Source organism: Lepidochelys kempii, chromosome 5 (assembly GCF_965140285.1).
Source record: "Lepidochelys kempii isolate rLepKem1 chromosome 5, rLepKem1.hap1, whole genome shotgun sequence".
NCBI classification, from domain to species: domain Eukaryota; kingdom Metazoa; phylum Chordata; order Testudines; family Cheloniidae; genus Lepidochelys; species Lepidochelys kempii.
Window position 1 is genome coordinate 56,347,938 of NC_136384.1, and position 26,963 is coordinate 56,374,900.

Genomic DNA, 26,963 nt, shown 5'->3' on the forward strand with positions numbered 1-26,963 from the left:
TACATAACGTTGGAGCCATGATGGCTGACTGTCCCTTACAGAAGAAAAAGAAACACAGTAACTACTACGTAACAGATTCAACATAGGCAACTACTTAAAGAGCTATAAGTGCAAATTCACAGAAACAGATTCAACACTCTGCTCAATATACTCATACATATCACAGATCCTTTTTTAAAATAGGAGAGAAGTGGGGTATATTTATTAATCAAAGTACTTTATATAGCTCTTTTTCATCAAAGGATATTAAACTGCTTTATAAAGATTAATTATATAAGCCTTACATGACCACGGGGGGACAGGTAACTATGATCAGAGTGGAAGAAGTTCATGGCCATCCAGGAACTTTATGGTCATTACACTACAATACATTCCCCAGCCATTTGTGTAGAACCAGATCTCCTGCTTCAGGAGCATAGGCTTCAACCACTTGAGTTAAAGAAGTTCACTTCACCCACATAAAGCCCAAGTAATTGAGTTTTATGTATATGAAGTGTATGGAATTGATGAAATTTCCCCAACACACATAGCCAGGGAGCAGGTGTACAGATTAGCTCATAGTCCTGCAGCTCTGTGGATTGGAATTACAGGTAGAATCTCACCCCATCACTTGTTTTTAAGTCTCAGGGCCATTTCCTTTCATAATAATTTGATGATTTTGTTTGGTAATTCTACCGAACTGTGGAACTGGATAAATTAAAATCAGAAAAGCACTAATACATGAAGCTTAATCTCCAGCCCTGTCCCTTCTGTTCTCAAGGACCCAGCCTGAAATGTGTGCCCCAGCCATGCTCTGAGGCCTGCAGCTATCCTGAGGTGGCTTCTTCATGATTTTACAAATCCTGTGTCCTGCTCACAAGGCAAAAGTCTGCTATTTTACCCTCTCCTGACCTCTAGGGATGATATTAGCATAGTAGAGGCTCCCCAGCTCTAAAGGAGTCATGGGTTGGGTATCAGCCATGGGAATTACTAAAAGAGATGAAGCAATACCTTCTTAAACTGCACTCCTAGAGGAAAGCTCCAATTGTGAGCTAGGGGCCATTGGTACAAACATTTCCTCCAGGTCCTTCAGGAGTATGTGTGTGTGTGTGATCTCGGGGGGCAGATTAGGAGTGAGGGGAAGTAAGTATATGAGAAACCCTCAGTCATCACCACAAGAGGTAACTTGTTTGATGGTGCCTCAGAGAGCTCCTGAGGGGTTACTACCACATTAGGGCTATAGCAAAGACAGTGACCCCCTCTTGGGGAGAGAGTAGGAATAATTTTGCAGAAGACTGGTTGAAGCATTAGGGGGTGGAGGTGGGCAGGAGGCATCTCCATGCCATCTGTTTTCAAGAATCAGTCACAGAAACATTCTATACCAGGCCTGACCTGTTGGGCCAGTGCAGCTTATGCTTGTAGAAGACTAAGCTTACAGACCTCTCTCTCCCACATAACCATGAGCCAAGATTTGGCCCTAAGTCACTGCACCGTACATTTTCTGATTAAATTGACTGTCAGTTAGTTAAGGCCTGAATTTTAGCTTATTTTAAAATGGCAAGATCTTGCAGAAAATGGCATTCACCCAAGAGTTCTGAAAGAACTCAAATGTGAAATTATAGAGCTATTAACTATGGTTTGTAACCTGTCCTTTAAATCAGATTCTGTACTGGAAGATAGCTAATGTAATGCCAATATTTAAAAGGCCTCTAGAGGTGATCCCAGCAATTACAGACCAGTAAGTCTAACATCAGTACCGGGCAAATTAGTTGAAACAATAGTAAAGAACAAAATTGTCAAACACATAGAAGAACATAAATTGTTGGGCAAAAGCCAACATGGTTTCTGTAAAGGGAAATCATGTCTTTCTAATCTATTAGAGTTCTTTGAAGGGGTCAATAAACATGTGGACAAGGGGGATCCAGTGGACATAGTGTACTTAGATTTCCAACAAGCCTTTGACAAGGTCCCTCACAAAAGGCTCTTACGTAAATTAAGTTGTCATGGGATAAGAGGGAAGATCCTTTCATAGACTGAGAACTGGTTAAAAGACAGGGAACAAAGGGAGGAATAAACGATAAATTTTCAGAATGGAGAGGGGTATCTAGTGGTGTTCCCCAAAGGTCAGTCCTAGGACCAGTCCTATTCAACTTATTCATAAATGATCTGGAGAAAGGGGTAAACAGTGAGGTAGCAAAGTTTGCAGACAATACTAAATTGCTCAAGATAGTTAAGACCAAAGCAGACTGTGAAGAACTTCAAAAAGATCTCACAAAACTAAGTGATTGGGCAACAAAATGGCAAATGAAATTTAATGTGGATAAATGTAAAATAATGCACATTGGAAAAAGTAACCCCACCTATACATACAATATGATGGGGGCTAATTTAGCTACAACTAATCAGGAAAGAGATCTTGGAGTCATCGTGGATAGTTCTCTGAAGACGTCCACACAGTGTGCAAAGGCAGTCAACAAAGCAAACAGGATGTTAGGAATCATTAACAAAGGGATAGAGAATAAGATGGAGAGTATCTTAATGCCCTTATATAAATCCATGGTTCGCCCACATCTTGAATACAGCATACAGATGTGGTCTCCTCATCTAAAAAAAGATATACTGGCATTAAAAAAGGTTCAGAGAAGGGCAACTAAAATGATTAGGGGTTTGGAATAGGTCCCATATGAGGAGAGATTAAAGAGGCTAGGACTTTTCAGCTTGGAAAAGAGAAGACTAAGTAGGGATTTGAGAGAGGTAAATAAAATCATAAGTGGTGTGGAGAAAGTGAACAAGGAAAAGTTATTTGCTTGTTCCCATAATATAAGAACTAGGGCCACCAAATGAAATTAATGGGAAGCAGGTTTAACACAAATAAAAGGAAGTTCTTCTTCACACAGCACACAGTCAACCTGTGGTACTCCTTGCCTGGGGAGGTTGTGAAGGCTAGGACTATAACAGGGTTTAAAAGAGAACTAGATACATTCATGGAGGTTAAGTCCATTAATGGCTATTAGCCAGGATGGGTAAGGAATGGCGTCCCTAGCCTCTGTTTGTCAGAGGGTGAAGATGGATGGCAGGAGAGAGATCACTTGATCATTGCCTGTTAGGTTCGCTCCCTCTGGGACACTCGGCATTGGCCACTGTCAGCAAACCTTTGGTCTGACCCAGAATGGCTGTTCTTATGTCCTTTGGAATCTTAATGTCAGGAGCAGGGAATTAAATCCAATGCAAAATATTATTTTTCAGCTAACTTCCTAATTGACTATCCAATATTTTTAACTGCTATACAGATAGAAAACTGGCTACATGATGGAACACGAGTTAATGTTAATAATGACAACATATTTACATAACGCCTTTCATCCTTAAGAATGTCAGGGATGAAACATGGCAGCTGTTTATCAGTGCATTTCACAGGGAGTTTGGGTCAGGAAGTGAACAAAAGGGCCATACCCCACAGAAACTGCTTTACGAGTTTAGAGAGAAAGAGTGTAATTACCTGTGTAGGAGTCTGAACACAGGCCCTACGGAAGTCAATGAGAATTTTGTCATTGACTTCAGTTGGGCCAGGATAGCATCCTAGGGCTTATATTATGCTCATGAAAAGTGTCATGAAATCATTAATGACCATAGGCTGTCAGGACTTCAGTTTTACCTGTTATCCAAGATAACCTCTTTAGCAGAACAGTGTGCTTCTAACACTATGTGGGTATTGGTCTGAAACTTACTCAGAGGGTAGAGTGCCATTTACTGATTCATGAGCACCATTAAACACAATTTTCAGAAATATGTTGACATCACCACCAATACTAATGACAAGAAGGAAATTGCCAGACAATTCATTCGGTCTCCTGCAGTTACTTTCTATCTAGGTACTTATATGGCTCCAGTTACAGTATCTGAGAATCCCCCAAGTATTTATGGGTTTATCCTCACAAGACCGCTGTGAGCAAGGAAAGTATTACATTTTTCTGTTTTGTAAGTGGGGAACCGAGGCACAGAAATTAAGTTATTTGCCAATGGTCACAGAGGAAGTCTATGGCAGGACCAGAAATTGAACCCATATCTCCAGTCCAGGCTCTTAACCACATGATAATACTTGCTCCATAAGAAAGAGAGAAATGTCACTTGCAAATGAAAGAAGACATAATTGACATAGCTGTGAAAGAAATTATAGTCTCAAGCTTCTAAGAAGGTATTGCAATAAACAGAGTGAAAAATAGAGTAACCCTGTAAGAAATAATTGTTTATATCCCTCTAATTAGTTGGAGTCTCTAAGTGACAGTAAATCATTCTGTTATCATTTGGGTAAACAGGGAAACTGATTATTTTTTTTAGGGGGGCAGAATGAACTTTTTTTAGTGTTCACTTGAGGCAGGGTGGGGGAGCAGTGTTCCAGCATATGGGCCCCCGCAGGGTTCCAGTGACCAGGCAACAGCCTAACATGGGGAAGAGAGGGCGCAGTGTTCCAGCAACAGCATAGGGCGGGGACCCTTGGGAGAGCAGTTGTGGGTTTTCCATTTTCTCTTTGGAAAATATGGTCACCCTACTCAGTCACTGCTTGCATTTTGGCCCTGATTCTGTTCACACTGAATTAAATGGCAAAACTTGTATTGACTTCAGTGGTGCAAGGTCAGAGCCTTACAGAGTTGACTATTTTCTCCTCAACATAGTGTCTATTACTACTCATCTGACTGACATATAGGACACTCAGGGCACTGAATCGGTCTTCATGTGCAGTCCCCTTTCCTGCAAGAAAGCACTTTAGGCACAAATCACTGCCAGAGCTCCACCTTGTTGGTGTGGGTCCACTCCCTCCCCAAAATGGAATATCTCTTCTGCTCATGGATATTTGAAAAAAGAACCCAGTTTTCTTATGTGCAGATCTCACAGATTATGGTATCTGAAATATAGATTTTTCCCCTTGAAAATCCATGAGACAGTTTTACTATACAGAGATTAATACCAATATGTAATATAAAGCTCTATGCAACCTTGGAACTTCCATGGGTATTTCACTCCTTTTCATTTTATTGTATGTCCTACAACTATTCTTTATTATACAGTCTGCATCTCAGCAGGGAGAAAAGCAGCAGCTAGTGGGTTTTACCTTTGAATAGAGAGAAAGGTGATGTACTATATATAGATGGGTGGCACTAACCACTCGCTCTCAGTGACTTCCCTCGGCATGTTAAAATTCCCACACAGAAACCTTTGTTCAAGACAGAGTTAAGGTCTGAAGAAAAGAAAATTAGCAAGATGGTTACAGTTTTAAACAAGTGTGACAAAGTTCCTGCTCTACCTTGGTGGGTCTTGCGCTTATTGGCGGATTTACTCGCCTTGGAGCTTCATGGCAGCCTTCAGCTTGGCCGTTCTGACCAGGAGTTGGGAGGATTTGGGGGGAAACTGAGCCCGCCCTCTACTCCGGGTTCCACCCCAGGGCCCTGTGGAATGCAGCTGTCTAGAGTGCCTCCTGGAACAGCTGTGCAACAGCTACAACTTCCTGAGCTACTTCCCCATGGCCTCCTCCCAACACCTTCTTCATCCCCATCATATGACCTCCCTCCTAGTGTCTGATAATGCTTGTACACCTCAGGCCTCCAACAGTCCGCGTTCTCACTCTCAGCTCCTAGTGCCTCTTGCTCCCAACTTCTCACACGCACCCCCAAAAACTGAAGTGAGCTCCTGATTAGCCTGCCTTAATTGATTCTAGCAGCTACTTGACTGGCTGCAGGTGTTCTAATCAGCCTGTCTTAATTGTCTCCAGAAGGTTCCTGATTGTTCTGGAACCTTCCCTGTTGGGAAACGGAATGTCCTTTGCTTGCTCCTCAGCTATCTGCTTTCTATTCTTTCCTAAAGCCCCCTGGCCTGGACTTTTCTTACTTTTTGAACCTGCCTTAGTTTTCCCTCCGACCGGGCCAGACGCTTTGTTTTGGTTTGCTTTTTGTTATTTTTTTTTCTTCTTGCCGTTTACATGCTGGTCGGCCTTCAGCTTGCCGCCAGCACCCGAACCTCCCCGCGTCTCCTTTCGGGTGCAGCTATTTGCCTCAGCTGAAGCCCCTGGAGGAGGGGAGGGAAGATTGCCGATTTTGCTGTCCGGAGGGGGGAGTGGAAACCCCCAGACCCAGTCGTTTTGCTGGCAGCTCGGATTCTACAACATTCTCAGCATGCCGGAAGCCTTGGAACACAGCCATCACAGCTGGAGAAGAAGATTTCAAGACAGGAGAAATAACCCAGGGAAGCTACAAATCATCGTGAAGGGGGCCGTAAGACTGAGTAATTGTCTGAATTATACTCTCGGGGGGGGGGAGTTTGACTGTGGTTTACTTGCGTTTGTGGCGGCACAGGGGGTGTGGCGTGGAGCCCCGCCCCGATCCATCGGTGCCCCTAACCCCCCCCACCATTACTACAACTGTCACGCCCCCCCCCGCCGTCCTTCCCTGCTGGCAACCTGCCATCTCCCTTCAGATCCAGCTGTTCGCTTTGAACTTTGCCTTTCGGACCGGACATAACAGCCAACCAACCGAGACTTTTTGGACAAACGTGTGTGGGTCTGCATGCCCCCCCCCCGGATTGCTTATCCCACAGCTTGCCCCTATTACCGGACTCCAATTTTGCTCCCCCCCCCCAGTCCAACCCCCTCGGCATTCCCCCCCCCCGCCTGTAGCCCAGCGGGGAGGAGCGGTTACTTTGCTTCTCCCTCCCTCCTCCTCCTTCCGGTGTCTCCCCGTCTTTCCCTGCTCACAATGGCGGGGAATGAGAGGGGCGAGGCCCCTTTAACAAAATCAGCTGTCCCTCCCCCCCCCCCCGCCCGACCCCCAAGGTCCCCCCCCCCGGGCGTTCACCTCATCCTCACCTCCGTTCCTCCCTTCTTACCCAATGTTGCCCTGTTACTTGCTCTCTCCACTCTGGGGAAACTTGTCTCTGTCATCAGCCCTCTCCCATTGGGCTGCAAGGACCCCACCCTCCGTCACGTTTTTTCATTCCGCCGGCAAGTGCAGCTCTACCGCCGGCAGGGGCGCGTGATGGAGAGGTGCTCGAGGGGTCTTTCCTAGTCCCCTACCAGGGAGCCTGCTATCGGGTCTTTTACTCCACCGGTGAGGCCCGGTGCTACCTCTGCCGCTCAGCGGGGCATGTCCGCAGACATCGGCCCCGTCGCTGCCGCCCGCCCCTGGCTGCCCAGCACCTGAAACCAACCCTCCTCCAACTCGACCCATCACTGCTCCCGTCCGGGCCCAAGAGATACCTTCCCTACAACGCCCGGGCGAGCAAGAGAGTTCCACCCTTGCTATTACCAATCCAGCAGAGCCTATGGAGGAGGGTGTGGCAAGGATGTCACCGGGTATAGGAGAGGGCCCGCCCCAAGGAGAAACCCCCGCCCCTCATGCTGCCTCACCGCTACCCCCCCCCAAACCCCTGAACCATCGCCTCCGCCCCCCGACACGACCCCTGCTAACCAACCCCCAGATGACGCTATGGAGGGCTGGACCCTAGTCCAGGGGAAGCGAGGCAAGAGGAAGGCTCGAGCTCCGCTGCATCCATCCGACGCGGAAGCCCCCCGCAAGACCAGGAAAGGAGACACTGATATTGAGCCTCCCACCAGGGCCATGAGTGAGATCCATCCGCTGGTGTCGGGAGGGGAAGACGGACTGGCATTGGAGGGCAGAGTCCCCCCTCCACGGGAGACCCTCCCCTCCGAGACTCCTGAAGACGCCCCTTCTGCCTGGATACCACCCAAACTCCCCGCGGACCCCGAGGTGACCATTGAGGTGGGCCCTAGAGGAGAGGCCCCCGGGGTGGCAGGAGCTGGCCTCTTCCCCGTGTATGCGGAGATTGAGGCCCTAGATTTGACCCCGGTCACCCAGGGAGAGGATGATCTCCTGCCGGCAGGTCTCGAGCTGGGCAACCTTACCCCAGTCCTCCTTTCCCCATGCTCCCTCCCCCTAATTGCCTTCCCAGGCGAGCACCCTGCAGAAGGTGGTCCACCACCTGATGCCATGGCCGCTAAGACCACCATGGAGCCAGTGCCTAGCATTATTGGGAGCCCCCTCCCTTACCCCTTAACCCTTGACTCTGCTCAGGAGGCACTTTCCTTTAGCTGCTTGCCTCCTGAACCCCAGAGCCTTACCCCTGCCCCTAACCCCCCGCCCCCCCCGTCCCTGCCCAAGTCCCCTCCTCCTGCAATGCTAATGCCGCCCCTGGGGTTATTTCCTTTCCGCCTTTCGCAGATTCCCCCTCGGGAGCAGTCTTTGCACTTTCTAGCCGCGACCCATTAGGAGTGGCAATTTTTCCCCTGCCATCCCCCTCCACCCCAAGGCGTGAAATGAATTTAATAACCCCAGCCTGTCAGACGCCCCGTTGGTGGTCCGCACCCTGTCTACCCGCCTTAGCGGACCACGAGGCTGTATTAAGAGTCCCAATAGGGAACACCCCGGAAACTGTGACCCCACCCTCCCATGAGCTGCGGCATACACTACGGAAGTTCCTAGAACACACCCATGGTGCCTGCAATTGGGTACAGCTGGCTCTTCAGCTATGTGGGGGACTTTGACCAAATCCTCCAGGCCACAAGGGTCCTTATAAAGGAGGGCAGGGGGCAAGGAAGGCGCGGTGCTGCGGCCTATGAGCGAGCCCGCGGCTTCCGACACGATCTACCCATCCACGGGATGGGTCACGGGTTGCTGCGCAACCCACCGGGGGCCCTGAACACCCCCTCCAACAAGAAACCCCCACAGCCCCAGCCCTCCGCATGACGGCTCTTATTATTGCAACCCTGAATACCAGGGGCTGTAATATGGCTCTCCGCAGGTCCCAGTGCTCTCTTACCTTCGGGAAGGGGGGTACTCTGTAGTTTTCCTGAAGGAGACCCATACGGACCCGACCGCCGAGGACAGGTGGCGGCTGGAGTGGGGGAACGGGGCATACTTTAGCCACTTCACGACTTGGCAAGCTGGAGTGGCGACCCTGTTCTCCCCCAACCTATGGCCTGAGGTGCTAGGGGTCACTGAGGCCGTGCCGGGCCACCTGCTGCACCTTCGAGTCCGTATGGAGGGGCTCACGGTCAATTTTGTTAACATCTATTCCCTGCAAATTAGCTCAAGGCGGCCACAATTCTATCAGCGGATGTCCGACTTTCTCGGCACCCTAGATTCGCACGAGTGCCTGGTCTTGGGAGGGGACTTTAACAACTCTCGGTTGCACCGTATTTACTTATCCCGTTTCCATCTTTCACAGACCAACTCCTCCGCCATTCGGCCGGCCCCATTCTCCGACCATTACTTAGTCATCGTAACGGTCTCCCTCCGTGCAGAGAGACCGGGGTTGGCCTATTGGCACTTTAACAACAGCTTGTTGGAGGACAAGAGCTTCGTGACGTCCTTCCGGGAGTTTTGGCTGGCCTGGCGAGAGCAGTGGCGTGCCTTTCCCTCGGTGCGGCGATGGTGGGATCTCGGGAAGGTGCGTGCCAAGCTCTTCTGCCGTGACTACACTCGGGGCACCAGCCGACGGCGAAATGCGGCGATAGAGCAGTTGTAACGGGAGGTCTTAGAGATGGAGAGGTGCCTGGCTGCCAACCCCGAGGACCCGTCCCTCTGCGGAGCATGCTGGGAGAAGCGGGAGGAGCTCCGGGCCCTCGAGGACCACCGGGCCCGAGGTGCCTTCGTTCGGTCCAGCATCCACCTCCTTTGGGAGATGGACCATGGCTCCCACTTCTTCTATGACCTGGAGAAAATGAGGGGGGCCAAGAAACACGTCACCTGCCTTCTTGCAGAAGACGGCACCCCCCTCACTGATCCGGAGGAGATGTGTGGGAGGGCCCATGACTTCTACACAAGCCTTTTCTCCCCGGATCCGACCGCTCCTGGCGCTTGCGGGGTGCTCTGGGAGGAACTCCCCACGGTCAGAGTGAGCAACCGAGACCGACTAGAGCTGCCTCTCACCCTGGCCGAGTTCTCGGAAGCCCTCCGTCGCATTCCCACCAATAAATCTCCGGGCATGGACGGGCTGACCGTGGAGTTTTACCGCACGTACTGGGACATCCTCGGCCCAGACCTAGTCACCGTCTGGGCTGAGTCCTTGCAGAGCGGGGTCCTCCCTCTGTCGTGCGGGCGAGCGGTGCTCGCCTTGCTGCCGAAGAAGGGGGACCTCCGCGATTTACGAAACTGGCGTCCCGTCTCACTCCTTAGCACGGATTACAAAATCGTAGCGAAAGCAATCTCGCTGCGGCTAGGGTCCGTGATGGCGGATGTGATCCACCCAGACCAGACCTATACTGTCCCAGGTCGCAGCATTTTTGACAACCTCTTTCTAGTCCGAGACCTTTTGGAACTCGGGCAGAGAGATGGTCTGTCGTTCGCCCTCCTGTCTCTTGATCAGGAGAAGGCGTTCGATAGAGTAGACCATGGATACCTCCTGAGCACTCTGCAGGCATTTGGATTCGGACCTCAGTTTGTGAGTTTTCTCCGGGTGCTGTATGCCTCCGCGGAGTGTTTGGTTAGGCTCAACTGGACCCTGACTGAACCAGTCAGCTTCGGGCGAGGAGTGCGCCCCCGGGTGCCCCCTCTCGGGCCAGTTGTACGCTCTGGCAATCGAGCCTTTCCTCTGTCTCCTCCGCAGGAGGATGACAGGGTTGGTGCTGTGGGAGCCGGAGCTGCAGCTGGTCCTGTCGGCGTAAGCCGATGATGTACTCCTCGTGGTCCAGGACCCGGGCGACATGGCGCGAGTGGAGGCATGCCAGGCCATCTATTCGGCAGCCTCCTCTGCCCGAGTCAACTGGGTCAAGAGCTCTGGCTTGGCGGTGGTGGACTGGCGGCAGGTAAGCTCCCTCCCACCCGCGCTTCAGACCATCCGGTGGAGTGTGGGTCCACTGCTCTACCTAGGCATTTACCTTTCTGCCACGCACCCTTCCCTGCCGGAGAACTGGCAAAATTTAGAGGGCGGGGTGATAGAGTGGCTCCGGAAATGGACGAGGCTACTCCGATGTCTCTCCCTCCGAGGGAGAGCACTGGTGCTTTACCAACTAGTCCTGTCCACGCTCTGGTAAGGGCTCAACACCCTGGCCCCGGCTTTCCTGACCCACCTCCGGAGATTGATTGTAGAGTTCTTCTGGTCAGGAATGCACTGGGCCCCTGTTGGAGTTCTTTATCTACCCCTGAAGGAAGGAGGGCAGGGCCTGAAGTGTCTGTACACTCAGGTCTGCGTTTTCCACCTCTAGGCCCTGCAGAGGCTCTTTTATAGTGCACGTAGTTCAGCATGGAGCATACTGGCGCACGCCTTCCTGCGCCGCTTCCAAGGGCTCCGATACAACCGGCAGCTCTTTTATCTTTCTCCGAGGGGTTTTCCGTGAGACCTCTCCGGGCTGCCGGTCTTCTACCAGGACCTCCTCCGGACCTGGAAACTGTTTCTAATGACCAGGTCCGTGGCGGCCACCGTGGGAGCAGATCTCCTCATGGAGCCCCTGCTACTCAACCCCCAGCTCCGTGTGCAGGTGGCGGAGTCCCGCTCGGTGCGCCAGAGGTTGGAGACCTCCTGGACTACGACCGGAGAGACTGGCTGGATCCCCTGACGCTCGCTTGGCGCATGGGGCTCTCCAGCCCCCATGCCCCCCGGCGCGTACTTCAGGAGGTGAAGGCCGCCTTGAGCCCCGCTGCTCGGGCTTATGTCAACCGAGCCTTGCGCGAGGGCGCACCCCACCCATCCTCAACCCCAGGCCTGCCGGACCTTTCCATTGGGCCCCTACCCCGTAGATCCCAACAAACCCCTCACCCTTTCACTGCAAGCCGGCTGCATGAACTGCAGCCGGTCATTTTTCAAATTGCACCACGGAAATATTTATACACACTCACGCTTCACACCCTTCACACCCACACCCTGGTGTCCCGCCACGATACAAAGTGGCGGGACCTCCTGCCACCTTTGGAGGGTGAGCAACCTCGGTGGGCCAGTCTGTATTCCACCTTGGTCCCGAGGCCCGTCGGAGACAGTAGTTGGCGGCTCCTTCACAGAGCTGTGAGCACGGGCGTGTTTTTGACACGGTTTACCTCCATCCCGGATACTTGCCATTTTTGCAATGTGAGGGAAACCCTGGCACACGTATATTTAGAGTGTGCCAGACTGCAGCCCCTTTTTCAGCTCCTCACGAATATTTTATTGCACTTTTGGCTACACTTTTCCCATCACCTTTTTATTTATACACTCCCCATCCATGGCCCCACAAAATCGCGAGATCTCCTGGTTAACCTCCTCCTAGCCCTAGCTAAAACAGCCATTTATAAAACCAGAGAGGGGAGGTTGGCTAATGAAGCGTCCTGCGATTGTAGGGCCGTTTTCCGATCCTCAGTACATTCACGTATCCGGGCAGAGTTCCTCTGGGCGGCGTCCACCGACTCCCTTGACACCTTCGAGGAGCGGTGGGTGCTGCCCGGGTTTCTCTGCTTGGTGACCCCATCCGGTTCCCTCCGTCTGACCCTTTGATTGAGGGGAAGAGCGAGAGACCCCAGCCCCAGCCGTTGCCTTTGTGGATACCATCATCATTGTCACCTAGGAGGGGTCCTATAACACGTGGGTGTAACCCCCGCCACCCCAAACTGCCCACCCTGCAGCCGTGCCCATCTTGTTGGGCACTCTCAGGAGAGGAATAATTGGTGACATTGGGCGTGGCACTAGGTAACTCGAGAGGGTGGAAGACCACGAGTGTCGAGGAAGCCCCCCCGCTCTAGGCCACCAGGTAACTCAGGAGGGTGGAAGACCATGAGTGTCGAGGAAGCCCCACCGCTCTAGGCCCAGGCTAGCCTGAACACTTCTCCCTCCTGAAGACTGCTGTGTTATACCTTCTGTTTGCTCTTGTTTTGTTGCATAGTTTTGCTTTATCCTCTTCGGTGATTCTTTGTAAATGTTACACAAATAAAATTCTTTTCTGCTTCAAAAAAAAAAAAAAAACCTTACCCAGGGAAAAGGGACCTACTTAGCCTGCTCTCCTGCTCCTCCCCTCTGGCCTAGGCTTTTGTTGCTTTTTGCCCCTGCTTTCGGCTTCCCCCCCGACCGGGCCAGACACTCTCCCCACTTTCTTTTCTTTTTGTTGTTTTTTTTCTTTCTCTGCCATTGCTAGAGTGCTGGCTGGCTGCTGGCCAGCTGTTAGCCCCCCAACCCCACCCCGCCCGCCCTCGGACACTGCTGCCGCTTCAGCTGAAACCCCCCACCGCCCCGAGAGAGGGCGGGCCTGCTGGCCTGCTTCCCCGGAGGGGGGAGTGGAAGGACCCAGCCCCCAGACCCAGCCGCTTGCTGTTTGTCTGCGGACCCATCTCCAGTCGAGAGGACTCTTATCATTTGCTCCAGCATTTCTGGAATGCAAAAAAGAAAACCCGGAACAGACAGAGAAAAAGCCGTCCACCGGAGGAACACCGCCCGGGAATCTACAAATCGCTGCGGAGAGGGCCTAAGACTGAGTAACTTTCGAACTGTGCTCTCGTGTGGGGGAAGGCCTTGACTGTGTCTTAACTTTGTTTGTAGGGACACAGGGGGTGTGGCACGGAGCTGCCCCCCAATCCATCTGTGTCCTCCCAACCCCCACACTACGATCTTCACTCCCCACACTCCACCATCTTTGCTGGCTATCCAACATCTGCCTTTGGACTCAGCTGCTCGCCCTGATTCCACTGCATGGGCCAGAAGCACCAGCCAACCAAACAGGACTCTCTGGACAAGCGTATGGTGGTTCATGTGCCCCCACCTCGAATTGTCCACCCCACAGCTAGTCCTTTCTACCTGACCCCAACTCCTGTTAATCTCCTGCCACCACCCCTGCTGCGGCATCAGCAATGGAGGGCACCAGGGTGACCTCCGCCGCTGCCATGCCCATCGCCTCCCCAGACTCTAGGGAAGCCCCCCCAGCCAGCAGGAAAGGCCAGGGCAAGAAGAAGGGGAAGGGCCCTGCTAAAACCACCGGGCCCTCCATGGCAGGGGCCACCCCCACCGCTGCAGCCCCACCACCGACCACGGCGTCCTCCCCCGCTGCCCCCTCCACCAGCTCTGCGGATGTCCCTCCCTCAGCCCCCAGGACGTATGCCTGGGCAGCGGCAGCCCCCCCACCTGCCACCTCATCATCTCTCCCACCCACGGCCTCCACCACCATCAACAGCGGCCGGGGCCCCTTTCCCACCATGACAAGGAAGCACGGTGTCCGATGCTTCCTGGTGCCCGCCTTGCCCCATGTGGAGACCTACGTGCGGGTGTTGGCGAGGGTGGTGGGACCCACGGCCATTGTGGCAGCCTCCAAAATGTACGGGAAGGTCATTTTCTTCTTAGCATCAGAGGCTGCCGCCCAGGAAGCAGTGGAGAGGGGCCTGGTGGTGGTGGTGGTGGGGTTTGTCCCCCTAGAGCCGCTAGAGGACCTGGGTGTCCGCCTGGTCCTGACCTCGGTCCCTCCTTTTCGCTCCAATGCTGCCCTGCTACCCACCCTTTCCACCCTGGGGAAACCTGTTTCTGTTATCAGCCCTCTCCCGTTGGGCTGCAAGGATCTCACCCTCTGTCACACTTTTTCCTTCCGCTGGCAAGTGCAACTTTTATTGCCGTCGGCAGCGCGTGATGGAGTGGTGCTCGAAGGGTCCTTCCTAGTCCCGCACCAGAGGGCCCGTTACCAGGTGTACTTTTCCATGGGGGAAGCCTGGTGCTACCTCTGCCGGGCATCGGGGCATGTCCGGAGGGACTGCCCCTTAGCCTGGCAAGGAGGGGCACCTGGGATCCCTGAGACCTGGCAGGACATCGGCCCCGTCACTGCTGACACCCCTGGCTGCCCGGTACCCGAACCCGCCCCCCCTCCTCTTCGGACCACCACTACTCCCACTCAGGCCCAAAGGGCACCTCCCCTACAACGCCCACATGAGCAGGAGAGCCCCGCCCTCGCTGCTGACAATCTAGCGGGGCCTATGGAGGAGGGTGTGGCAGAGATACCACCAGGCATGGGAGACAGCCTGCCCCAGGGAGAATCGTCCCTCCCTTATGCTGCCCCACCGTTCCCCCCCAAGTCCCTGAGCCATCGCCTTTGCCCCCTGACACGACCCCTGCTAACCAGCCCCCAGATGATGCCATGGAGGGCTGGGCCCTAGTCCAGGGGAAGCGAGGCAAGTGGAAGGCTCGAGCTCCACCTCATCTACCCGAGGCGGAGGCCCCCCGGAAGACCAGGAAGGGGGGCACTGATGCCAAACCTTCCGCTTTGCCCACAAGTGCATCCCATCCACCGATGTCAGCCGGGAAAGACGTGGCAGCATCGGAGGGTAGTGTCTCCCCTCCACGGGAGACCCTCCCCTCCAAGACCCTCGAGGAAGCCCCTTCTGTCCTGATGCTACCTGAAGCCCCCGTGAACCCCGAGGCAACTGTCGTGGCGGGTGCCAGTGGGGAGAACCCCGGGGCAGTGGAAAGTGTCCTCTCCTCCATGTTCGAGGAGATCGAGGCCTTAGATCTGACCCCGGTCACCCAGGGGGAGGACAACCTTTTGCCAGCAAATCTCAATCTGGGCGACCCCACTCCACCCCTCTTTTCCCCATGCTCCCTCCCCTTAACTGCTGCTTCTGTTCCCACCTCCGAGGATCCTTCCACCGACCCAGCCGCGGATGGCACCCCGCTGACGACCACCGAGCCTGCTCAGGTGACAGCCGGCGCCACGCGGCCAGGACACGAGTTGCCAGGGGCACCCCCCGTTGGTGCGGAGCAATTGACTTCCTTCCCGGGCGGGGGCCCTACAGAAGATAATCCACCTCCTGATACTGTGGCCGCTAAATCCACCACAGAGTGTGCGCCCAGTGTCACTGAGAGCTCCCTCCCCACCCCCTTAACTCTTGAGCCTGATCGGGAGGCGCCACCATCCAGCTGCTTGCCTCCCAAAACCCAGAACCTCGCCTCTGCCTCTGCCCCTGCCCCTACCCCTATCCAATTTGCCTCCTGCAATGTCATTTCCGCCCCCGGGGCTGTCTCCTTCCCTTTCCCAACTGATGACCCGCAGGGAGCGGCCTTTGTATTCTCCTCCCTGACCCATTAGGAACTGCTATTTTCCCTCTACCGCCCCCTATCGCCCCAGAGCTTGAGGCAGGCCTAGAAGCTCCAGCCCATCAGGCACCCTTTCAGGGGTCCGCACCCTGCTTGTCCGTTTTAGTGGACAACAGGGCTGCACCAAGGGCCCCGCCGGGGAACAACCGGGAAACCGTAACCTCACCCCCCCATGAGCTGCAAGGAGAGCTGCGGAAGTTTTTAGAGGATGTCCGTGGCTCCCGCAACAAGGTACAACTTGCTCTCCAGCGATGGGGGGCTTTTCTCAAATCCTCTGGGCCACAAGGGCACTCATGGGGGAAGCAGGATGCTGTGGCCTACTGGTGGGTCTGCATCTTCCGTGAACAATTACTCACCTACAGGATGGGTCACGGACTGCTGCGCAGCCTGCTGGGAGATGCGAGCGTCCCTGCCAGTGAGGACCCGACGCTCCCCATGACACCTCTCACCATCGCAACGTTGAACACCCGGGGTTGTAGGATGGCTCTCCACAGGTCCCAGGTGCTCTCCTTCCTTCGGGAGGGAGGGTACTCTGTGGTTTTCCTGCAGGAGACCCATACGGACCCGACCGCCGAAGACAGTTGACGGCTGGAGTGGGGGGACAGGGTCTACTTTAGCCATGCCATGGTTCGACAGGCTGGAGTGGCAACCCTGTTCTCCCCCGACCTGCAGCCTGAGGTGCTAGGGGTTGCCGAGGCCGTGCCGGGTCGCCTGCTGCATCTCCGGGTCTGTATGGAAGGGCTCGTGGTTAACCTTGTTAACGTCTATGCCCCGACATCGGGCCCGGAGTGGCTGCAATTCTACCAGTGGGCGTCCGCCTTCCTCGGCACCTTAGATTCTCATGAGTCCTGGTCCTGGGAGGGGACTTTAATACCACCCTCAAGGAACAGGACCGCTCAGGGACCGACGGAGCCCAGTTGCTGCGGACACCCTCCGGGAGGTAGTCAAACATCACTCCCTAGTGGACATCTGGCGTGACCACCACCCAGATGACACTTCCATGTTCACCTTTGTCCGGGTGGAAGCCCATCGGTCGAGCTACTCCTGGTTGGACAGCATTTATTTATCACGCTTCCATCTTTCACGAGCCCACTCCTTCAGCATTTGGCTGGCCCCATTTTCTGACCATCATCTAGCCGCCGTGACAGCCTCCCTCTGTGCGGAGAGGCTGGGGACGGCCTACTGGCATTTTAACAGCCTGTTGGAGGATGAGGGCTTCGTGACGTCCTTCCGGGAATTCTGGCTGGCCTGGCGAGGGCAGTGGCGTGCCTTTCCCTCTGTGCGGCGATGGTGGGACCTGGGGAACGTGCGCGCCAGGCTTTTCTGCCGCGACTACACCAGAGGCACCAGCTGACGGAGAAATGTGGCGATTGAGTAGTTGGAATGGGAGGTCTTAGAGCTGGAGAGGCATCTGGCCGCCAGCCCCAAGGACCCGGTCATCTGTGGAGCGTGCCGGGAGAAGCGGGAGGAGCTCCGGGCCCTCGAGGACCATCGGGCCCTAGGTGTCTTTGTTCGATCCCGCATCCGCCTCCTTCGGGAGATGCATCGCGGCTCCCGTTTCTTCTATGCCCTGGAGAAAACGAAGGGGGCCAAGAAACACGTCACCTGCCTCCTGGCAGAAGATGGCACCCCCCTCATGGAACCGGTGGAGATGTGCGGGAGGGCCCAAGCCTTCTACGCAAGTCTTTTCTCCCCGGATCCGACCGACCCTGGCACTTGTAGAGTGCTCTGGGAGGAGCTCCCTACGGTCAGCGCGAGCGACCGAGACCGGCTAGAGTTGCCTCTCACTCTGGCCGAGTTCTCGGAAGCCCTCCATTGTATGCCCACTAATAAGTCTCCAGGCATGGATGGGCTGACCGTGGAGTTCTACCGCATGTTTTGGGACGTCCTTGGCCCAGACCTAGTCACCGTCTGGGCCGAGTCTCTGCAGAGCGGGGTCCTCCCTCTTTCATGCAGGTGAGCTGTGCTCGCCTTACTGCCGAAGAAGGGGGACCTCCGCGATTTACAAAATTGGCGTCCCGTCTTGCTCCTCAGCATGGACTACAAAATCATAGCAAAAGCAATCTCGCTGCGGCTAGGGTCTGTGCTGGCAGACGTGATCCACCCAGACCAGACCTACACCATCCCAGACCACAGTATCTTTGATAACCTATTTATAGTTCTGGACCTTTGGAACTCGGGCGTAGAGATGGTCTGTCGTTCGCCCTCCTGTCCCTAGATCAGGAGAATGCGTTCGCTAGGGTGGGCCACAGGTACCTCCTGAACATTATGCAAGCGTTTGGCTTTGGACCCCAGTTTGTGCGTTTTCTCCGGGTGCTGTACGCCTCCGCAGAGTGTCTGGTTAAGCTCAACTGGACCCTGACCGAACCGGTCCGCTTCGGGCAAAGAGTATGGCAGGGGTGCCCCCTCTCGGGCCAGCTGTACGCTCTGGCGATCAAGCCCTTCCTCTACCTCCTCTGCAGGAGGTTGACAGGGTTGGTGCTGCAGGAGCTGGAGCTGGAGCTGGTCCTGTCGGCGTACGCTGATGACGTGCTCCTCGTGGTCCAGGACTCGGCGACTTGGCGCGGGTGGAGGCTTGCCAGGCCATCTATTCAGCAGCCTCCTCTGCCCGGGTCAACTGGGTCAAGAGCTCTGGCTTGGCGGTAGGAGACTGACGGCAGGCAAGCTCCCTCCCACCTGCGCTTCAGACCATCCGGTGGAGCGTGGGTCAGCTGCTCTACCTTGGCGTTTACCTTTCTGCCATGCATCCCTCTGCGCTGGAGAACTGGGAAAATTTAGAGGGCGGGGTGATAGAGCGGCTCCAAAATGGACGGGACTACTCCGATGTCTCTTCCTTCAGGGGAGCGTGCTCGTGCTTAATCAACTAGTCCTGTCCAAGCTCTGGTACCGGCTCAACACCCTGGTCCTGGCCCGGGTTTCCTGACCAACCTCCGGACATCGAGTCTGGGATTCTTTTGGTCAGGAATGCACAGGACCCTGTAGGGGTTCTTCATCTACTCCTGAAGGAAGGAGGACAGGACCTGAAGTGTCTGCACACTGAGGTCTGCGTCTTCCGCCTCCAGGCCCTACAGAGGCTCCTTTATAGTGCAGGCAGTTCGGCATGGAGCACACTGGCGCATGCCATCCTGCGCCGCCTCCGAGGGCTCCGATATGACGGGCAGCTTTTTTATCTCTGTCCGGGAGGTCTTCCGCGAGACCTCTCCCGGCTGCCGGTCTTCTACCAGGACATCCTCCGGACTTGGAAATAGTTTTTAACAACCAGGTCCATGGCGGCCACCGAGGGGGCAGATCTCCTCGCGGAGCCCCTGCTACACCACCCCCAGCTCCGTGTGCAGGTGGTGGAGTCCTGCTAGGTGCGCCAGAGCTTGATCCTGGCAGAAGTCATGAGAGTCGGAGACCTCCTGGACTACAACCAGGGAGACTGGCTGGATCTTCTGATGCTCGCTCGGCGCATGGGGCTCTCCAGACCTCGTACCCCCCGGCGCGTACTTCAGAAGGTGAAGGCTGCTTTGCCGCCCGCTGCTAGAGCTTACCTCGATCGGGTCCTGCTCGAGGGCACGCCCTGCCCACCCTCTACCCCAGGCCTGCCGGATCTTTTAATTGGACCCCTGCCCTGTAGACCCAATCGACCCCCTCATCCCTTTACGGCGAGCCGGCTGCATGAACTGCAGCCGGTATGCTTCCATACCACGCCAAGGAAACATCTATACACGCTCGTGCTCCACACCCTTCACGCCCTCACCCTAGTGTCCCGCCCTGACACAAAGTGGCGAGACCTTCTGCCACCTTTGGAGGGTGAGCAGCCCCAGTGGGCCAGCCTATATTCCACCTTGGTTCCGAGGCCCGTCGGGGACATGAGTTGGCGGCTCCTTCATGGAGCTGTGAGCACGGGCACGTACTTGGCACGGTTCAACCCCATCCCAGATACCTGTCCCTTTTGCGGTGTGAGGGAAACCCTGGTGCATGTATATTTGGAGTGCACCAGGCTGCAGCCCCTGTTCCGGCGCCTCACAAATCTTTTATTACGTTTTTGGTTGCATTTTTCCCTCACCTTTTTATTTATGCACTCCCCATCCGTGGCCTCACAAAGTCGCGGGATCTCCTAGTTAACCTCATCCTGGCCCTGGATAAAACAGCCATCTATAAAACCAGAGAGAGGAGGCTGGCTGATGGAATTTCCTGTGACTGTGGGGCCGTTTTCTGATCCTCAGTCCGTTCATGTATCCGGGCGGAGTTCCTCTGGGCGGCGTCCACCGACTCCCTTGATGCTTTTGAGGAGCAGTGGGCGCTGTCTGAGGCTCTCTGCTCAGTGTCCCCGTCCCTCCCTTTGTTTTGACCCTTTGATTGGGGGAGAGAGTAAGGGACCCCAGCCCAAGCCATTGCTGCTGCGGACACTACCACCTTAGAGGGGGCCTTTCACACGTGGGTGCATGTGCCCCCCCCCCCGGACCAATGTCAGAACCAATGTTTTCTGACCAATTGCATACCTTTACATTGTCCACCCCACAGCCTGCCCCTTTTGTTGGGTGCTTTCAGAGGAGGGAATTGTTGGTGACACTCGGGCGTGGCGCCAGGTATCTCGGCAGACCTTGAGGTCTCGGGTGGCAGACCTTGAGAGTCGAGGAAGCCCCCCGCTCTGGGCCCAGGCAAGCTTGAACACTTCCCTCCCCTGAAGCTAATGAGAAAACAATTGTGATTGGTTGCTGTGTTACACATTGCATATGCTGTTGTTTTGTTTTGTAAGTGTGTTATACAAATAAAAAAAAATTACTCTCCTCTAAAAAAAAAATTACTCTCCTATAGCCATCAGGCCCACCCCTGTCACACAAGAAAACAAAGGACATTCAAAGTTAGGGTTCCTACATTGAACCTTACCTCTGTCTCAGTATTCAGTCACTTATTTCACAATTTTCTCTAGACTTCTTTGATTCTAACTATTTCCACTACAAACTATGATTTCCTCTTAAACCAACCAGCACAAGATGGCATGCAATATCTGCTGAGAAAATAACTCTTCTCCTTATTGTATCTAGCTTTTCTTTAACAGCTGTGAAATTTATAAAAATGTCACCTAAGTCTCAGATAGTGATCTGTCAGATTCTTCTGGTCCCCTCCTCTACTACATACTGTATATCACATTATGTTGCCTGAGGTGTCAACTTTAAGCATTTTGGGGTAGGGGTGAAAAAAAACATTTGTCTTCCTCCTGAAGATAATCTACTCATATCCACTGTGTTTACACCATTAACCATAGAGTGGGCCCGAGGCTTTGGGGAGGGTTATATGAGATTATTTTTAACCCAAATGTAAACTTTTTATTTAAAAAGTGTATAAAATGATCTTCATGTCCTCCCTTCTCCGCAGAATCATGCTGCACACAATGGGCCTAATTCTTATTGACATTAAGACAGCTTTACACCTCTCTGTCAGTGTAAACTGACCTTAAATTGGGCATAAACTACATTTACACTAGCTTTTAAGGCCTCTTTGCACTGCTGGAGTGGTGTAAAGGGGCCCTAGTGTAAACGAGAATCAGAACCAATGTTTTCTGACCAATTGCATACCTTTACATTATTTGGCAGCTGTCCAGGTGATATTATCTTACAAAACCCAGAGATTTGTTTCTCTTCTAATAGGAAGATGTCTGAGGTTAAAGGTATGGGTTACTGGTAAATTGGTGCCTGAGTGAGTTTGTCGTTAACTGGAATTTTGTAAATTGTGTGCTCCTTTTTTTATTGCCATGAAAAACACTTTATCTCTAGACTGATGAAGGACTTATGAGCATTCTCACTATCTTCTGCCCTGCCTGCAAAGCTTTTTGGTGCATGCACAGAACAGCAAGATAAGATTTTGTTAAGAGAGGAATTGAATTTCTAAAATGTACTTGCTGCAGAAAACTGAGCTGTTGTGGTACAGAAGAGATTCCAACTCCTGTGTGTAGGGGGCGGGGGGAAATCATCAGAAACAGCTTATATCTCTGATAGTTACAAAATATGTTGGGACCTAAAATCGGAAGCGTGTTAAATCTTACTCAAGAAATTAAAAACTATTCAAATTTTTCACATTTAACTGTGGATTCAAAAAAGGACCTATTTCTCTCAATCTTTTTAAAAAAAATTACGCCAACTTTTTAGTCCAATCTCTGAACAAAAATGGAAAAGAATTAGCCTTATTTGTGAGTAAAGAAGGCTTTCACATTAAAGACATGCAGAATTCTACATTTTTTGGCATGTATTTGCAGTGAAAATTTTGTTGGCAATGAGAATAAAGTTTAATTTGTTGGAGATGCTGATTTGTGTAATGTGAAACTGAACATAAGTGAAATTCTGTGGAAGAAAAATTAACAAACTGAAAAAATCTAGTGCCTACTATCCTACACTTGTTTTTTTTTTTTGAATGACTGGTTTCAATGCTACTGCTTTATGGTAGTAAAATATATTACAAAACATTTTCCTTCAATATATGCTAAAAGTTTAAAATGAACTCAGTTTAGTCATTATTTGTCCTTTTCTTTGTTTTCCATGAACATTCATGGAACTCGATTGACTGAAGCATCCTAGACCCTAGACTTATTGTAACATTGGATCCTCCATTCCCATGCTGTAATCTTGTCTCCAATTTGAAGAGGGGCTGGCAGAGGTCCACTCTTTCTCCCAGAAGAGGGAAGATGGCGGTAGGGCTCTTCCCAGGACCTACCCCAGCAGCTAGTACATGTATTTGATTTGTTCAGTGGAATGGTCCCACTGCACTCATCTCCTGCCACACATAGAGAGAGTCCATTATTGAGGTGCTGTTAGCAGGACCTTTTGCTGCATCCGAATTTAATATGCTTTGGATTGTTACGCTCTTTCCCTCCTCACCCACAACCTGCAGATGCAAAGACATACTGCAACACCACAGTGCCTGCAGATTCTGGGCCACCAAGCCTTAAAACAGAGAAACCCAACTCTGGAAGAGTATTCCAAGCCCTGATCCTTCTGTGTCCTTGGCAATTCAAGGTGTTACCATGCTGTAGCTTCCATGTCAAGAGACCTTTAAACACAGACCTGCAGATCCAGCCGGGCACTCTAGGATCTTCAGAGTGACAATCTTCTAGCCAATTATTTTGCTCTTTATCCTGGAGATTAAGATGATCCCAAATGTTGTCACCCGTAGGATGCATTAAAAGGCTCATTTATCTGCAGAGGAATACCCTAAAAACAGTCAGCTTGTCAACTCTTGCAGTTTTATCGCAGTCTTGAAATATTTTTCTTAAAACCTCAAATACTAGAACTAAGAATCTAATCTTCCATATTTACAAAAAAGGGAAGTTAAGTTTCTGGCCCTCATATTTGCAAACAGAGCATGCCCTAAAAGCTCAGAAACCAAAAAGGCAATTAAAAAAAAAACCCAAATGTATTTTTTAAAAATTTCATTATTTTGAAGCCAATTTCATGGTGGTGGTGGTGGTGGTAGGGGATGAGGGCAGCTGACTCATGACTTTTGAAGGCTTGGGGTTGGAAATACTGCAGTTGTTGGGGACTGTTCCATCTGTGTTGTCACACCACTTAAGAAATCACCATAAAACAAGAAAGATGTGAAGCATTTGGTCCTCTTTTTGACAGAAATTATGCTATTCTGAATTGTATATATGGCACCAGATCATTAAGAATCTATAGACAGAATGCACACTGCTACACAGTATGCAGAATTTGAATTTGCAGGTACCAGGACTCAAAAGAAAGGGTATCAGACCTACGGTACACCTTCCAATCTTCCTCCTTACCTAATTTTCAGATGGTATCAGAAGAAGCCCAGCAAGTCTTGTGGCCTTTTTTACTGGCCTGTCTGTCCTCTTCTTCCTGCCCATCTATTTCAAAATTTGGCACACGGTAGAGGGAACACTCAATTCTGTTGCATGCGCTCCTTGTGCACCCACAATTTCATATGCATATGCAATATAATAATCCTTTCAATATATGGCCACTCTTTCCAGTTAATAAAGGGGGTTAGACTGGGTTGAAAAATGGGATATAATTTCTATGGATATTTTTCATGAACATTTCAACTCTTTTTTTTTTGTCAAATTTGAAATAGAAAATTTCAAAAATATTTGACCAGCTATAAAGGCAGTATATATAATTATGACAATTTGATGCCTTTTTTTTTGGTGCTAAATCTTTAAGAGCTCTTCTTGTGTGCAGAAACAGCAGCCATTTTGTTCTCAAAGTTGCTGCTGTAGCAGCCATCCATACGCACATGCATACATGCATTCTGCAGTCTGTGTGCAAACTTCACATCTGTTTTTTAAAAATATTTTATTTATTATCCTTTAAGATAAAAGTTCTTTGACTGAAAATACATGATTGCTTTTTGGGCTTGGAAAATATAACTCATAAGTTTTACTGACTGTCCACTCAGAAAGCAAATGTGTATTGATCAAGTTTGTATAGGGTAGGAAACAACGATTCATTGATGGGGAAATGGACTAGATGACCTAATACTTCTTTTCCATCTCTGTGTTCTACAATTCTAGATTGGCCATTGAAGGAAGTTGATGCAGGAGGGCATCTTTAGCCAGGATAGGATAGTAGACTTATTATTAGAGGAGGAGGAGTGTTTACTTGTCATGGTGATAGGCATGATATAAGAACCTGAATGGAATATAATTTAGCAGCTGAGAAATTATTATATGGAGGGGAAGGTAGGAGAGTTTGGCAACTGACAAGAGCTGGGCATCACTTTTTTTTCCTTTTTAAATTACTGCTCTCCCTTCATCCTTCTTTATTGATAGATGCAAAATTCATGATCGCTATGGTCATCACATTATTACAAGTTAATTATAACATGAGATCATGACTCCACTGCAAATCTGGCTTTGTATTTGGCATCTAGTGGAACATAATAGCTAACATCTGACATCTAGTGATTGAAAAAGTGGATTTGTCACATCCCTAGTTAGTGTGCCTAGGGAATTCAAACTCATGTCCCCAATGTATGAATTTTTGTAAATTATTCCCACTACAGAGCATAGAGCAACTGCTGCATCTTCTATGCCATTAGTATTATCTTTTAGAAAGTGGAATTAATTTTACCTCATTTTGCATTTGGTGATGCTGTATAACCTTATGCTTGACCAACTTTCTTAGAGAATGCATTAGAATAAGCAGCACTGCATGTAAAGGCATCTACTTTTAGAGCATCAGAAATCATATGTTCATATGTTAGACTACGAAAACAATTTCTTCCCAGCTTTTCTTTTCAGTCAAAGGTTGCTACTGTGTTAATGAATATTGCTTAAATAACAGAATAAATTCAATATACATGTTTTTACACAGGTCATCAGGTCCCAAAAGACTTTCATCTTTTTGCAGTACATTTCTCACTTTCACAAAAATTTGGTAATTTGATGAAACATGCACCCTTTTCTCTGCAATAAACTTAAAGGAGGTTCCTTTAGCTTACCTAAGAAAGTACTGGCTGGTGATCACAAAATTTCCTCTTCTAGTCCCAGTTTTCAAAAGCTGATAGTGTTTTTCAAACATTACAGTGGATATATAACAGTTGCAACACTGTCTTTGATCTATAAGTGGCAGTGTTTATTTGTTTGAGCTTCTGCAGTTTGCAGCATGAATCCCTGATGTGTGTCAAGTCTTGTGTGTCACAGAACTTGATTTTCAACTGTACTGTATGTAAATCAGCTATTGCTTCATGCCAATGAAAAGCACAGTTTGCAAAATAGTTGCTGACATTTCACAACTATTCCATTTTTACATATGGAGCTTAGATAAACATTTGTGGAAGAACTTTTATCAATAAATCCTGCAAATATATTGTAATCACAGTGAAGATGTTCTATAACATTTTTTTACATGTTTAGAAATACATTTTAATCAGGCCATCAGACCTTCAGTGTATAGTAGAAATACATTTTAAAATGTATTGTTTATTTCTTAAATATATTCTATTATATATTGTATCACTATTTAATGTGATTTGGGTCACATCCTCTAGTTTTGGGCACATACCAAAGTCTGGATCCAAATATCTCAGTTCTGTTGAAGGGTTTGGAGTTTGAGCCCCAGCTCCAAATTTGGTGGCTGGCTCCTTTCTCTATGAGCTCATCTTCGCTATAGCGGGTTTCAGAGTAACAGCCGTGTTAGTCTGTATTCGCAAAAAGAAAAGGAGTACTTGTGGCACCTTAGAGACTAACCAATTTATTTGAGCATAAGCTTTCGTGAGCTACAGCTCACTTCATCGGATGCATACTGTCTGTATTTTCCACAGTATGTATCCGATGAAGTGAGCTGTAGCTCACGAAAGCTTATGCTCAAATAAATTGGTTAGTCTCTAAGGTGCCACAAGTACTCCTTTTCTTTTCGCTATAGCGGTATCTCAAGTTATATGTGTTGTCCCTATCTCGAGTCCCACGCACACACAAAAACCATTAACTCAAGTTGATGCTTTTAACTTGAGTTGGCTGGCCTGTCGGGTGGTGTGGCCAGGAGTTCTCCACCTTTTTCTTTCTGAAGGCCGCCAACATGCTATAAAAACTCCATGGTCCAGCTGTGCCGCACCTGTTTTCCTGCATATAAAAGTCAGGGCTGGCATTAGGGGTAGCAAGCAAGGCAATTGCCTGGGGCTCCACGCCACAGGGAGCACCACGAAGCTAAGTTGTTCCAGATTCAGCGTCAGCCCTGGGTGGTCGGGCTTGGGGCCCTAGGTTGCAGTCCTGCACAGGGGCTTTGGTTTTCTGCCCAAGGCCCTAGTGAGTCTAATGGTGGCCATGTTGGGCTGACACCCTGAAATCCGCCCACCGCTCCCCAGGGGGCCCCAGACCCCTAGTTGAGAACCACTGGTGTAGGCTACAGCTTGACTTAGCACCATTTGTCAGTGCTAACTCAATCTCTCTGTGCAGCTCCAGTGTTATATCACAGTACTGGCATTCCCACTCAAGCTAGGCTAAC